This window comes from Bison bison, unplaced genomic scaffold, assembly GCF_000754665.1.
Source record: "Bison bison bison isolate TAMUID 2011002044 unplaced genomic scaffold, Bison_UMD1.0 scf7180017864144, whole genome shotgun sequence".
In the NCBI taxonomy this organism is placed as follows: domain Eukaryota; kingdom Metazoa; phylum Chordata; class Mammalia; order Artiodactyla; family Bovidae; genus Bison; species Bison bison.
In genome coordinates this window covers 3,734,390-3,750,360 of record NW_011494716.1, presented here as the reverse complement: position 1 = coordinate 3,750,360, position 15,971 = coordinate 3,734,390, and positions in this window count along the sequence as shown.

Sequence of the window (15,971 nt, the reverse complement as noted above, 5' to 3'; positions counted from 1 at the left end):
ACTCTGATGCTGGGAGGGATTGGGGGCAGGAGGAGAAGGGGACGACAGAGGATGAGATGGCTGGATGCCATCACTGACTTGATGGACGTGAGTCTGGGTGAACTCCGGGAGTTGGTGATGGACAGGGAGGCCTGGCGTGCTGCGATTCATGGGGTCTCAAAGAGTCGGACATGACTGAGCGACTGAACTGAACTGAACTGAACTGTGATCACTCACCTAGAGCCAGATATCCTGGAATGCAAAGTCAAGTGGGCTTTAGGAAGCATCACTATGAACAAAACTAGTAGATGTGATGGAATTCCACTTGAGCTATTTCAAATCCTGAAAGATGATGCTGTGAAAGTGCTGCACTTAATATGCCAGCACATTTGGAAAACTCAGCATTGGCCACAGGACTGGAAAAGGTCAGTTTTCATTCGAATCTCAAAGAAAAGCAATGCCAAAGAATGCTCAAACTACCGCACAATTGCACTCGTCTCGCATGCTAGTAAAGTAATGCTCAAAATTCTCCAAGCCAGGCTTCAGCAATACATGAACCATGAACTTCCAGATGTTCAAGTTGGATTTAGAAAAGGCAGAGGAACCAGAGATCAAATTGGCAGCATCCATTGGATCATCAAAAAAGCAAGAGAGTTCCAACAAAACATCTACTTATGCTTTATTGACTATACCAAAGCCTCTGTCTGTGTGGATTACAACAAACTGTGGAAAATTCTGAAAGAGATGGGAATACCAGACCACCTGACCTGCCTCCTGAGATATCTGTATGCAGGTCAGGAAGCAACAGTTAGAACTGGACATGGAACAACAGACTGGTTCCAAATAGGGAAAGGAAAGCGTCAAGGTTGTATATTGTCACCCTGCTTATTTAACTTATATGCAGAGTACATCATGAGAAATGCCAGGCTAGATGAAGCACAAGCTGGAATCAAGATTGCTGGGAGAAATATCAATAACCTCAGATATGCAGATGACACCACCCTTATGGCAGAAAGTGAAGAAGAACTAAAGAGCCTCTTCATGAAAGTGAAAGAGGAGAGTGAAAAAGTTGGCCTAAAACTCAACATTCAGAAAACTAAGATCATGGCATCTGGTCCAATCACTTCATGCAAATATATGGGGGAAACAATGGAAACAGTGAGAGACTTTATTTTGGGAGGGGCTCCAAAATCACTGCAGATGGTGACTGAAGCCATGAAATTAAAAGACACTTGCGCCTTGGAAGAAAACCTATGATCAACCTAGACGCATATTAAAAAGCAGAGACATTACTTTGCCAACAAAGTTCCATCTATTCCAAGCTATAGTTTTTCAGGTAGTCATGTATGGACGTGAGAGTTGGACTATAAATAATTCTGAGTGCCGAAGAATTGATGCCTTTGACCTGTGGTGTTGGAGAAGACTCTTGAGAGTCCCTTGGACTGCAAGGAGATCCAACCAGTCCATCCTAAAGGAAATCAGTCCTGAATATTCATTGTAAGGACTGATGCTGAAGCTGAAATGTCAATACATTGGCCACCTGATGTGAAGAACTCATTAGCAAAGACTCTAATGCTGGGAAAGATGGAAGGCAGGAGGAGAAGGGGATGACAGAGAATGACATGGTTAGATAGCATCTCTTACTTGATGGACATGAGTTTGAGTAAACTTTGGGAGTTGGTGATGAACAGGGAAGCCTGGCATGCTGCAGTACACGGGGTCACAAAGAGTTGGATACAACTGAGTGACTGAACTAACTGAGGCATATTTGATGTTAAATTATATGGGAAGCTTTGTGAAATAAAAAGTAATATTAAGCTTTTAATACTGCATTCCTAAGGGTATATGTAAGTACAGAAATTATATGAAATTTCTAGAGATCAGTCATCCTAGTAAATGTCATCACCAAATAATAGCTATGATATTGAAATGTGGTATGTCACAGAATTAATCCAATTTCCTTGTAATAAACTCTTATCAGACCTCTAACTGACATCTTTAAGCCTCTTGTCATTTATGGACAATTACTGTTTTACTCTGATGCTTTTAGAAAATGGCTTCATCTTCAAGGAGCTTCGAGGAAAGGACTCTATCAAGTACATGCTTTTCGGAACTTTCAGATCATACCACTGAACTTGGTAAAAGATTATAGAACTCTATTGAAGAAAAAAAATAAAGCAAATTGATGGCTTTATATAACTGCTAAAAAACGATCCAGAAGATCAACAAGAATTAATTACATGGGGCTATGTTAACGGATGAGGATGACTGTAATTTTCATGACTCTTTATTTGAAACGTTATTACGTCTTTTATGTCTTATTTTTTCAGATTTAAGGAAAATGTATCTTTTTCATTTGTCTTAGGCTATCAGCAATTTAGCAAAATTTATTTTTGAGAATAAAGATGAAGCATTTATCTTTTTCAACCTACCTGATCCCTCTAGAACTCAAAAGCTCTTACTGAGCGTTGTGTTTTTCACGGCAATAGAGCTACTTGCGTAAACTCAGTTAGAGTCTGTTCTCAAGCATTATGCTAATCCAAATAAGTCAGACTGAGAAAGCCAGACACTGGATGGTACCGTTTATTTGTGGCATCTAAAAAATACAACCAACCAGTGAATATAACAAAAAAGAAGCCGATTCACAGATGTAGAGAACACACGTGATCACAGCGGAGAGATGAGGGAAGGGTTATACCGAGGTGGAAGAGAGGAAGGGACAGACTCTGAGCTATGAGATCAGCTCAAGGGTGTACTGTACAATATGAGGAGTACAGCTAACATTTTGTAATAACTGTAAATGGAAAGCAACCTTTAAAATAGGATATTTTTTTTTAATTCAAATAAAGTCTTCTTAAAAAAAAATATGCTGTTCTCCTCCTAATAGGATGCAATTGGAACCCTGGTTACATCACCACAGACTTGACTAGGATGCCATATTTGAGAGCAATACACAGACGCAGGTGTGAGCAGACAGCTTTAAGGATCTAAGCTTGATTTTACGGCAACAATAACGTCTCTTTGGAAAAATGGCTTTGTACCTTGTTTACAGGATTCCAGAAAAATCTTATCAGGTGAGTAAGAAAAGTCACTTCCTAGCTGACTCAAAAGCCTCAGGAAATGCTGAGGACCAATTAACCCAAATGTAAAGGTATTGCCACAAAAATCCTACAGCAGATCTGTTGGAAAGCTGTTGGCTTGGTTCCCTAGCCCCAAGAGGTTTTTAACAGTCTAATCTGAGATTCCTTATGAAAAGTTCAAGCAAAGTAGATTTAAAAATCTATATGATCACCTGTTATTCCTGCCGCAATTAGGTAAATAAGCCAAGCATCCTGAAAAGAGACTAAATTTGCAAACAAACTCATCTTACTGAGGTTATCATTGATTAAAAAAATCGTGATGATTGTGGGGGGGATTATGATTCAATATTATACCTTTACAGATATTAGATTCTAGTGCTGTTAATTATCTCTGTGATTGTGTTTTTCTATTTGTAAATTAACTGGATCCTGAAGTCTTCACTTTCTTCCAAAATCTGGCTACAACCCTCCAAGCTAATGTTTCCAATTTTCTCCCACCTTTCTGATTTGAAATCACTTAGAACTAAAACTCTCCTCTCCCCCCAAACCCTATAAGCTAAAGTTGGACAACTTGATATAAACTTCAGAGAAATCACCACAACAGCTCATGTATAGACAACCTTTGGGCTTGCTAGTGTGTGGGCCACTCAGAAATATCACCGGAGATGTTCAGGGGGCAAACCAGGGAAATCTCTCCGGGGATTGCCCCCTGCCCTCACTCCTCTGAAATGACTTCAAGCCTGTCATCTAGAAATCCCCACTGGCTGCCCTCAGCACTCAAAAACTACAATTAAACACGCTCCAATTATTCACCATTGTCTTTCTTTTGTTCCCATAGAAATGCCTCTTATTAAACACGTGATTACTTGAGCAACATAGGCTAAATTTGGGAGCCCACCTGCATCAATGCCTCCTGAAATGAAGGCATTTTTAACTAAACTGACCTATTTTTAAGAATATGAGATCGGCTCAATGAGATGGAGCAACCTATGAATTCAGCGGGTACATAATGAAACTTTTTGGAAGTTTCAATGGCAGGACTTAAGGAGACAGAATGTGTCACCCCAAAATACACCACTCTGGCATATTGATTATTTTGAATTAAAGTTATTTAAGAAACAGTCAGTGCAAAAAGGACACCCTGACTGCCTGAAAGTAGGAAATAAATCTCCCTCAGGAAAAGTACCCACCCTTCACCAAGTTAGAGATGCTCATCACCAGAGTTAGGGAATTCAGCACCAAAAAAGGCTACAGAATGAAACTTTGCACTTCCTCAGTAATTTACTACTACAAGTCCAAATTAGATTGTCTTTTTATTTAGTCACAAATTTATTGTTTCTTTGTTTAAGAAACTATAAATGCTACCTGCTTGGGTCATTTTTTTCAGCCACATTTTTATGAGTTCCTATATGTATGAATTAAATTTATCTCCTGTTAACATACCATTGACTGGAGACATACTAACACCATAGGTGTTAGTTTCTGCCAAAATCATCTGGTCAGTAATGTGCTAATTATGTCAATTTAGGAGAAGGCACTGGCATCCCACTCCAGTACTCTTGCCTGGAAAATCCAATGGACGGAGGAGCCTGGTGGGCTGCAGTCCATGGGGTTGCTAAGAGTCAGACACGACTGAGTGACTTCACTTTCACTTTTCACTTTCATCCATTAGAGAAGGAAATGGCAACCCACTCCAGTGTTCTTGCCAGGAGAATCCCAGGGACGGGGGAGCCTGGTGGGCTGCCTTCTATGGGGTCGCACAGAGCCGGACATGACTGAAGCAACTTAGCAGCAGCATGTCAATTTAATTATTAGCCTAGCCAAAGATCCTAGAGGGAAAGATGGGAAAAGTTTTCCTCCCCTACAATTATTTTATTGTAATTAAGATTCTTCCTTCTTGATAGATGATTCTACACACTGCCTGAATTCTTCCTGGTCACTGTTATTCCTTTGGCTACCTGATGGGAAGAACTGACTCATTGGAAAAGACCCTGATGCTGGGAAAGACTGAAACCAGGAGCAGAAGGGGACGACAGAGGATGAGATGGCTGGAGGGCATCACCGACTCAATGGACGTGAGTTTGAGCAAGCTCCGGGAGTTGGTGATGGACAGGGAGGCCTGGTGTTCTGCAGTCCGTGGGGTTGCAAAGAGTTGGACACGGCTGAGCGACTGAATGGAACTGAATTGACTGTTATTCCAGTCCATTACAGGGACCCCTGGTGGCAGCAGAACATGCGTCCCTATAAGGACAAGTCTCCAGGTAATTGATACTTATAAATATTGTACCCCAACAGTCACTAAACCAGTCTTGTAAGGATCCTAACACTACTATGACTCAACAGAAATAATTGAATATTTAATTTTCTCCTAGGTATCAGACATTTCACAAAGACATCCGAGGGTCAAAGCAAGATATATGCCAATTAAAGAAAGTACAGCACAGCTGAAGTTCAATAGGGCTGGTGCAAACTATTTGAAAAAAAAATTAGCATTCTTATGCTACTTGTTGAGTATTCAGAGATGAACTTCCACTGCTCTAAGACATTGACTGAGCTTTGTTGATTGCTAGGTGGTGCCCTAACTCTCCTGGAAAATTGATATTTATAGTATTTACTTGGACTATAGCCCTCCTGTCTACCACAGTCTCTTGGGTGGCAATATTTTCCATCCCTGTGACTTTGGTCTGGCATTTTGCTTTCTGGCAGAAAATGGATAGTAGCCCTTGCCCCCAAATTAAGTAACCAACTCTTGGTTTCAGAAATGCAAATTTGACTATCTACAGCCTGAAGCACTCGATACTCCCACCTCTGCTCAAACCAAGCCAGCACAGAGTTGAAATAGATATATTCCAATAGATGTCTCTTTTTTTTTTGTTCTGTCAACTTTCTATATTTGGGAATTGGTGTTATGACAGAGTGCAGAATATTGGCTATTAGAGGGCTAAACATTATATAGGTAATGTAACGGGAAAGTTACTCAATCTGTGTATACACCCATTCCCTCATCCAAGAACATGACTCATTGGAAAAGCCCCTGATGCTGGGAAAGATTGAAAGCAGGAGAAGAAGGGGACAGCAGAGGATGAGATGGTTGGATGGCATCACCAACTCAATGGACATGATTCTGAGCAGGGTCTGGGAGTTGGCAATTGACAGGGAAGCCTGGCATGCTGCAGTCCATGGGGTCGCAAACAGTCAGACACAACTGAACAACTGAACTGAACCAAAGAACATGCATTTAACCATTTTCTTGGTTTAGCTTCCAGCATACTATTCCTAAACCTGACGATATGGGATGACGTCAAAGTGCAGGAAAAAGTTTTTAAAATTGTAATGAATGTATAAATCTAAATATGTAGATGATGAACTTCCGATCCCCAAGAGTAAATTGAAAAAGTCACCAAAGAAATAATAATTTAAAAGCTTTCTCTTTTTCCAGAAAAAATGAATATATATGTTCTTTTTCATGCCATGTAATTTATTAGTTACTCATTCTACAAAACTCTCATGTCGATTCTTACATAAGTGCAGGGGAAAGTACCTTAAAAGAGACAGTTTAGGATAATTGCATTCCTCTCTGTCTTGTCACCCTCTTTCCCAGCTGCCTCGTTTACTTGAAGAACCTGTCATTTGGTTTTTAGAGACAAAAAGGGAATGAAGAGTATTCCTTTTAAAGTTTTGATTACTTTTTCTTTTGTGTTGGCAGGCCTATTCAATTTATCGGATACAGACGTTGTATTGGGAGAGAGTAACAGAAATTTAATTACCAATTATCCAATAGTGTCCTGGGAACAAGGTAAGAAAATAAATGCAACAATTTCAAATCACGAAGGCTGGTGTCTTGAAATATAATAGAAACTCTGTCATGTTAATCATTCTGGGGGAAATTCCAGCAGAATGTATTCCACTTCCTGAAAGGTGGATGGTTGGCTTTGGCACTGCAACTCAGTACAGTATCACCTCGAAGAGGCTGATAAACTTCAGAGAGTCTTGCTCTCCTGCTAAACAGCCCCAGAATGTTGTGTTCTTGGAGATGTGTGTGTGTGCTAAGTCACTTCAGTTGTGTCCGGCTCTTTGTGACCCTATGGACTATAGCCCTCCAGGCTCCTCTGTCCTTGGGATTCTCCAGGCGAGCATACTGGAGTGGGCTGCCATGTTCTTGAAGATATGTGAATGTATTCCCACGTCCTTCTAGTCCCTGCCTTCATGTTCAACTTAACTTCCTGCTGTGATTTCATCTCATTTGGCTCTAGACTCACAACCAGTTTTCTTCAGAGTACTTTAGAGTTTTAGTCTTTAAAGTTTAATGTCGGCCCTGGCTTTTTTGTTTGTTTGTTTGTTTGCCTGTTTATTTTATGAGCTCCAGATTTGTGAGTTTCAGAGGATCAAATATAACAGAACTCAATACAATTTCTGGTTGGTTAATTAGAGGGTTAGTACCATTTATATTTACTTATTTTTCTGTGTCAGTTCAGGTCAGTCACTCAGTCATGTCCAGCTCTTTGCGACCCCATGAATTGAAGCACGGCAGCCCTGCCTGTCCATCACCAACTTCTGGAGTTCACTCAAAGTCACGCCCATCAAGTCAGTGAGATACATCAAATATGGACCTAAATGGATGAGTTTGATTTGCCAAGTGTGTTAAAAAATTTATGCTGGGTACAATATAGTTTTAAAAAATGAAAATTAATATATTTCATGACTCATGCTCTGACTAATTCCACCTACTTTACTCACATTCTATGATGTTGGTCCCCAGACCCTATGCTCTGCCTGAATCTACTTGTCCGTAAATGTGTTTTATGTTTCAAAACCTGGGCTCACCATGTCCCCTTCCTCTGAATCACCCTCCCTCCGCATCAAATTATGTTCTTATCAAAGCTCATCTCATCTCCTCCACGGCTGTGCCACACAGAACTGACTGCTCCCTCTCTCCCTGGCACCATGCCCTTTCCCGGCACTCCTATTTCAGGGTTGATTTCATTTGGGTGTGTATTTCCAGTGCATTTTATATGTGCCCATCTCTTCCATGAGAATATCAGCTTCTCAGAGGTGACAAACATCTTCTAAAAAATCATTCTTAGAGATAAACATTTATATAAATATAAGATTATATTATACATAAATGTGTATACATATACTATGCTGCTGGTGGTCAATCGGTCAGTCATGGCTGGTTCTTTGTGACCCCTATGGACTATGAAGCCCGTCAGGTTTCTCTGTCCAGGGGTTTCCCAGGCAAGAATACTGAAGTGAGTTGCCATTTCCTACTCCAGGGGATCTTCCTGACTCAGGGATCGAACCTGTGTCTCCTGCATTGGGAGGTAGATTCTTTACCACTGAATCACCTGGGAAACCCATACATAGATAGTACTATACTACACTACTTTAAAAAAAAAACAACAACAACAACAACAACAAAAACCTTCACTTAATCGCATGAAGCAGACACAATGATTATCCCCATTTTAGAGGAAATAAACTCAGAGAGAGGTTAGGTTTCTTGCCCAAGGTCTCAGATCTGACAGGTGTAGGCTCTGGGATTCAGATCTGGTCTGCTCTACCCCACAACTGGAAATCCCAACTTCTTAGCCAAATGTGCCTTCCTGTTGAACTCATCATTTTCTTAAAACAGTAGTATAGTCGACAGGGGGGAAATGTTTTGAATGAACACAGAACAGAAGGCAGCTCTGCCATTTATTAGCTCTTCTAACCATTTTGAGCTTCCATCAATTACTAGCATAATTGCTATACCAGAATGAACATTATTTATATGTATGCAGTTTATGTTTATGAGAAATGAATGCAAAGGCCTTGATACGGAGCCTGGATTTTAAAGCCGCTAAGACACATGGTCAGTTACAGATACTGGCTTGAAACCAAGTGATCGCATGCTTTCCAGACTAAAAAAGTCTGTGGATTTAGACATTCAAGAGTCCTTTCTGTCTACCTGTGGAAGAAGATTGTTTCTTGGTCAATAGCCATAGAAAGTGAAAGTGAAAGTCGCTAAGTCATGACCGACTCTGCAACCCCATGGAGTTCTCCAGGCCAGAATACTGGAGTGGGTAGCCTTTCCCTTCTGCAGGGGATCTTCCCAACCCAGGGATCGAACCCAGGTCTCCCGCATTGTGGGCAGATTCTTTACCAGCTGAGCCATGAGGGAAGCCCAAGAATACTGGGGTGGGTAGCCTATCTCTTCTCCAGTGGATCTTCCATAGACTGAGTTCTAAACTTTGACCTGCCCTCCTAACGCCCCCACATTGACACTGAGGTGCTTACCACCTTCATCGGTAAGACAGATACAGCCATTTCAACCATCCCCACAAACTTAGAGAAAAGGGCATGCTTTGGGGAGACACCCATCAGCTTCCTGTCTGACAGCTCAAATGGTCCCTTCCCCTTGTATAAGGTTAACAGAGTTTAAGAAACAAAAAATCAGCTCCACTAGTAAGCAATATAATGGCAAAGAAGAGGCGCCACCGATAAAGTCAGACTAAGTAACCCTCTGAGGTCACAGATCCTCAGGGACACTTAAGCTTTATCGCTGATTTCCAGGCTGGGTGGCCTGGCAGGCACTTAGTGAAAGAGGTACTTTTTCTGGGTATCACAAGGGCACAGCATCATCAAAAGAGGATCTCAAGCAAAACACCCCGCCAGACTGCCTTCTCACTTTGGAAAGCTCATTTCTGTTCCACTGAAATCCATCAACATTGTTGAGAGCCACGTGTCTCTGTCTCCCTCCAGATGGACTTTCCACCCGTGGACAGCAACCTCTGACACATATGCAAGGCACTCCTGTGGCACTGTTCTTATTACCACAGGCAGATCATTGCGGCAAGACTGGATAAAAACAGACATGTGATCGCCATACTGGTTGTGAAGCCCTTTTCTTTCTCCACAAATTTCGGATCTCCAATCCCCCTTCCCAATTTTACTGAGACAGAGTAAATATATAGCATTGTGAGTTGACAGTGTGCAATATAACAATACATGTGTGTAATGTGAAATTATTACACTAGGTTGACTTGACAATCATTATTTTCCATAGTTACAAATTGTTATTCTCATGATGAAAACTTTCGAGATCTAGTCTCTTACAATGTTCAAATATGCAATGTGAGTGTGGGCTAAGTCACGTCAGTTGTGTCTGACTCTTTGCAACCCCATGGACTGCAGCCCACCAGGCTCCTCTGTTCCTGGGATTTTTCAGCCAAGAATACTGGAGTGGGTTGCCATTTCCTCCTCCAGGGGATCTTCCCGACCCAGGGATTGAACCTGCATTCCCCAATACCCACTGAACTATTGGGGAAATGAGGAGGGTTTAAAAAAAATTATTTCTACTTCACCTTCTAATAAGGTTCTACCTTCTCCATTCTTAAATAGGCATTAAGGATGCGTTTCCTTCTCTTACCACTTCTCTTTCTCTCTCCTTTTTCATGCACACATCTATTTTGGTTTTATTCTATTTGTCTCTTTGCTTTTCCTTATCTTCCTGTTTACCCACCCTTTAACCTCTAATTTTTCTCAGATCCACAATTTCCAAAGTCTGTTTCAATTACTCTGGCTTTGAGCTTCTAAATTTCTATTTGCCTCTTCATGTTAGTGTTTCTTTCTCTTTCATTGCGCACCCCCTTCTTTGACTTTCATCTGTGTTAGACGTCTTCTCTTATTTATTTCCAGCCAGGTGGACGAACAACTAGTTAAGTCCACATACAGTCCCCTCCTCCCCACCAAATCCGTATATTCTCAACAGGATACTTTTAAACAACTTTCGTTGGATTTAAAATACATACATAAAGGGTTGTATATCAGAAATGTTTGGCCAAATGCCTCTGGAGAATAAAATTGTCCCTGGTTGAGGACCACTGCCCTAGAGGAAAGTCAACTTTCTCTATCACTAATAAATAAAGAATTTTAGGTAACCTACCATTTGGACATCTTTCTCATGATATTTTCAACATAAATCCCAACCCATCAAGTTTAGGAATATAAAGTCGATCTCAAATACATGGATATATAACCAAGATGCCCTAGATACCATGTGTATTATTAAGAATCAGTTAGTTCTGGGTTCAAATTAAATTTTGGATGCCTACTAGCTGTGAGATTTAAGTAAACTGTGTGCCAAGTCCCTTCAGTCATGTCCGACTCTTTGTGACCCCACGGACTGTAGCCCTACAGGCTCCTCTGTCCATGGGATTCTCCGGGCAAGAATATGTTAACTGAACTCAATCTTAGCTTTCCTATTTGTAAGGTGGGGCCATTTCTCATGCTTCACTCCTTGGACTGCTACAAATATTAAATAACATCATGAAAGAAAGACACCTAAGGGACTTCCCTGGTCATTCGGTGGCTAAGTCTCCATGTGCAAGGGGCCCAGATTTGATCTCTGGTTAGGGAACTATTTCGGAGAAAGCAGTGGCACCCCACTCTAGTACTCTTGCCTGGAAAATCCCATGGATGGAGGAGCCCAGAAGGCTGCAGTCCATGGGGTTGCTAAGGGTCGGGCACGACTGAGTGACTTCACTTTCATGCATTGGAGAAGGAAATGGCAACCCACTCCAGTGTTTTTGCCTGGAGAATCCCATGGACAGGGAAGCCTGGTGGGCTGCCATCTATGGGGTCACACAGAGTCGAACACGACGGAAGTGACTTAGTATAGTATAGGGAACTATTTAGGGAACTGGAGAAGGAAATGGCAACCCACTCCAGTGTTCTTGCCTGGAGAATCCCAGGGACGGGGGAGCCTGGTGGGCTGCTGTCTATGCAGTCGCACAGAGTCGGACACGACTGAAGCGATTTAGCAGCAGGGAACTATATCCCACAAGCTGCAACGAAGACCTTTGTTGTTGTTTTAGTCGCTAGGTTGGTCCGATTCTTTGCGACCCCATGGACTGTAGCCTGCCAGGCTCCTCTGTCTGTGGGACTTCCCAGGCAAGAATACTAGAGTGGGTTGCCATTTCCTTCTCCAGGGGATCTTCCCGACCCAGGGATGGAACCCATATCTCTTGCATTTCCAGGCAGGTTCTTTACCACTGGGCCAATAGGGAAGCCCACTTGTTCATTTACTCTATCCCTAAACCAAGGTTTATTGTAGACTTATAGAAGTCTTCCAAGGCCTAACGTTCTTGTCAATATGTAACAACCACATACCAAGAAAATCCAGAACACCTGGGTTGATGCACTAAGTCACCCATCTGCAAAAGCAGAAAAGATCAGTGCCTGGACTCTTTCCTCTTTAGCCTCTTTATTGAGAATCCTAAGAAAGCCAATCAAGAACAATGTGAGGCAGGCAAGATACCACAAAACTCAAAAGAATTTCTAGACTCACTAAATTGTTTAAGACCTAATGCAGTCAAATAAGTAAGCAAATGAATTAATTTTCTAAATCCTTAAAAAAAGAGCTACTTAAAAATAGCTTGAATATAAGGATGCTATGATGATCATCAAGACATATCATATCATTGAGGTTTCCCTGGAGGCTCAGTGGAAAGAATATGCCTGCAATGGAGGGGATGTGGGTTCAATCCCTGGGTCGGGAAGATGCTCCTGGAGAAGGAAATGGCAACCCACTGCAATATCCTTGCCTGGGAAATCCCGTGGACAGAGGAGCCTGGTGGGCTACAGTCCGTGGGTTCACAAAGAGCCAGCCACAACTTAGCAACTCAACAACAACAAAAAGCGTGCCATCACCATTATCAACCTCATCTCCCATGTACAGCTCTATTACACAGAATAAGAAGCCCGCTTTGGAAACTAAAGGGTGATTAAGCTGGTAATATCCTCACCTCTTTTCCTGCAACGCAATTTCCTCTTCTGCCCTTTTCTCCTTCTTTGGATGGAAAGACGAGAAAGAAGAGGCAAGAGAAAGTCGCAGGAGGGCAAGAGTGAAGGGGCACCCCTACCCACCCCCCCACCATCTCTCTCTGTCACGGACAGGGTCATCAAAACTGAATAATCCATTCAATGAGTTATTTAATTAACTGGGTGAAGGGTGAGGCTGAAACAGCTGAGTTAAATAATGAGACGTCAAGCACAGAAGCTTAGCCCAAGGAGGGATTTGAAAACCCTCTTCCTGTCATAAGAAACCACAGGATTTTTCAGGCAGATGACAGTAAGGGGTTTAATCTTCCCATTTTTTTTTTGTCCTTCTGGAAGCAATGGTCTTTAAAAAAAAATCTCCTGAAATAAGGCCAAATGTAAAATTAGCATTTATTTAGCAGAGGTCATTAAAATGAGTTAGTCCCAGCCCTTTATAACATTAAGCCAGTACAAAATGAGAAGAATAAAAAATAAGGAAAAAATAAAAGGTCTAGTTAAAAGGATCTTAAATGGAGAGGCAGTTGCTAATAGCCAGGCTATCTCAGAAGGGCTAATTAAGCTGGAAATAAATGTGGTTCAAATGGAAAAGCTTTTGTGTGATCCACCGAAATGTCAGATGGCTGACCACAAGACTCACCTGCTGTTAATTAAAATCCAGTTGTCATCCCCAGTTCAGGGGCTGTAAGCATCTCTCTCAACACTCTTTCTAAGAATATTACAGCCAGACACCCACCTTCCCCACTCTCATTCATCCTGCCAATTAATGTTGACGTTTCTCTACATGTTTTGGGGTCAAAAGATGAAAGCATAACCTATTTTTTTTTTTTAACTAAGACAGCTAATCCCAATTTAAGTATTTGGGACAGTAATGAACACAAAAAATACAATCAAGGCTGACTGAAAAATCGTAGCTGTTGGTTCTCTCAGAGCAAACAGTGTTCAACATCCTTAGTCAGATGAGTAACACCGTTTCTTTCCATTCACCCTGGGCATTACATCCATGCAGTCTTGCACTTTCTGTGTGCTCATGTTCTTTCTGAAGACAGTGGTAAATGGAAAAGGTTACCTCTTCCTTAGGCTTGCAATTACCAAATACAGGGATCCTTGTAGCATGCTTAGAATTTCTGTGACATCTGCACACTGCCTGTACTATTTATCCAGTGAAAATGACACACACACATATATATATATATATGTAGAGAGAGAGAGAGCACACGCATACATGCATATACACGTGTATACATACATGTGTATATATGCACACACACATGCCGCTCTTGTTTACTCACTAAGTTCTGTCCCACTCTTTACGACCCCATGGGCTGTAGCCCGCCAGGCTTCTCCGTCCATGGGATTTTTCCAGGCAAGAATCCTGGAATGCCTGGTTGCCATTTCCTTCTCCAATACACAAACATACAGTTGAAACAATTTATGTAATCACAGGTTTGATATGTGAATTATTTTTCAAATATACGTACAACTCGCAGCTAAACTTTTGGGGTGACAGTTTAATAGCTTCATAGTTCATTTATACAAGTGAACTCATTTGTCAAACCTCCTCAAAGGGTGCACTTAAGATCTGTTTAGTTGCTAAGTCTGACTCTCTGCAACCTCATGTGCTATCTGTAGCACACCAGGCTCCTCTGACCTCCACTATCTCCTGGAGTCTGCTCAGATTCATGTCCATTGAGTCAGTGATGCCATCCAACCATCTCATCCTCTGCCGCCCTCTTCTCCTTTTGCCCTCAATCTTTCCCAGCATCAGGGTCTTTTCCAGTGAGTCAGCTCTTTGCATCAGGTGGCTGAAGCACTGGAGCTTCAGCTTCAGCAGCAGTCTTTCCAATGAACATCAGGGTTGATTTCCTCTAGTACTGACTGGTTTGATCTCCTTGAAGTCTAAGGCACTGCACCACAATTTGAAAGCATCAGTTCTTTGCTGCTCAGCCTTCTTTATGGTCCAACTCTCACCTCCATACATGACTTCCAGAAAAACCATGGCTTTGACTCTATGGACCTTTGTTGGCAAAGTAATGTCTCTGCTTTTTAATACGCTGTCTAGGTTTGTCATGATTTTCTTTCCAAGGTGCAAGATCTGTGTATCTCAACATAAACAAGTACACTTCCAAAAAGCCATGGGTAAGTGGTGATCTTTTGTTAAAGATCAGCATCTTTAAGTGTTTAAGGTATCAATGTCTCACTCTGAAATGCTTGAAAACCAAAATAAAGTGGACAGATGCCGGCATGAGTAGATGAATAGATATATGATAAAACAAACACGATAAAATCTAAGTTGTAGTATCTCAGTGATGTTTGTTTATGACTTTTTCACCTTTTCTATATTTGAAAAATAATGTTGAAAAAATAAATACCTAAAATGACAACAAGATGTTTAGCCATATACCACACACAAAAAAAATTCCCACTACTGAAAAACACTCCAGACTTAGGAGCATCCCACTGGTCATCAATGAACCCTTCATGAAAACAGTGCCAAATTCTGAACAAGGTGCAAAATATACTTTTGCTGAAAGTGAAGGTCACTAAGTCACATCTGACTCTTTGAGACCCCATGGACTACACAAGCCATGGAATTCTGCAGGTCAGAATACTGGGGTGGGTAGCCGTTCCGTTTCGTCTCCCAGAGAGAAGCGTGAACTGAGCAGGGCACATGTGTAGGCTGTGAGAGGCAGAATGTGATGGTGAACCAACATCCCAGAGCAATACCTTGTCCCCCAGCATGCTGTCATGAACAAACACGGGCTCTGGTCAGCCTCCTACATGATTACGTTCAAACAGCGAGCCACAGATCCCTTTATGGACACTTGGAGACACTGCGAGTTGCAGCGACAATTGCGCTTTTACTGCTGCTGCTGGGTTTGGTGATGTTTCGTATGGGCCTTGAACACAGAAAGGTTGAGGATGTCAACTTGGGGAGCTATGGTTTGAAGCCACTTGGAATTTGGAAATGTCTAAATGTTTCATGAAAGTTCTCCTCTCCCGCCTCAGGCGAGGAGTCAACTCGCTGGGAAAGACCCTGATGCTGGGAAAGGAGAAGGGGATGACAGAGGATGAGATGGTTGGATGGCATCA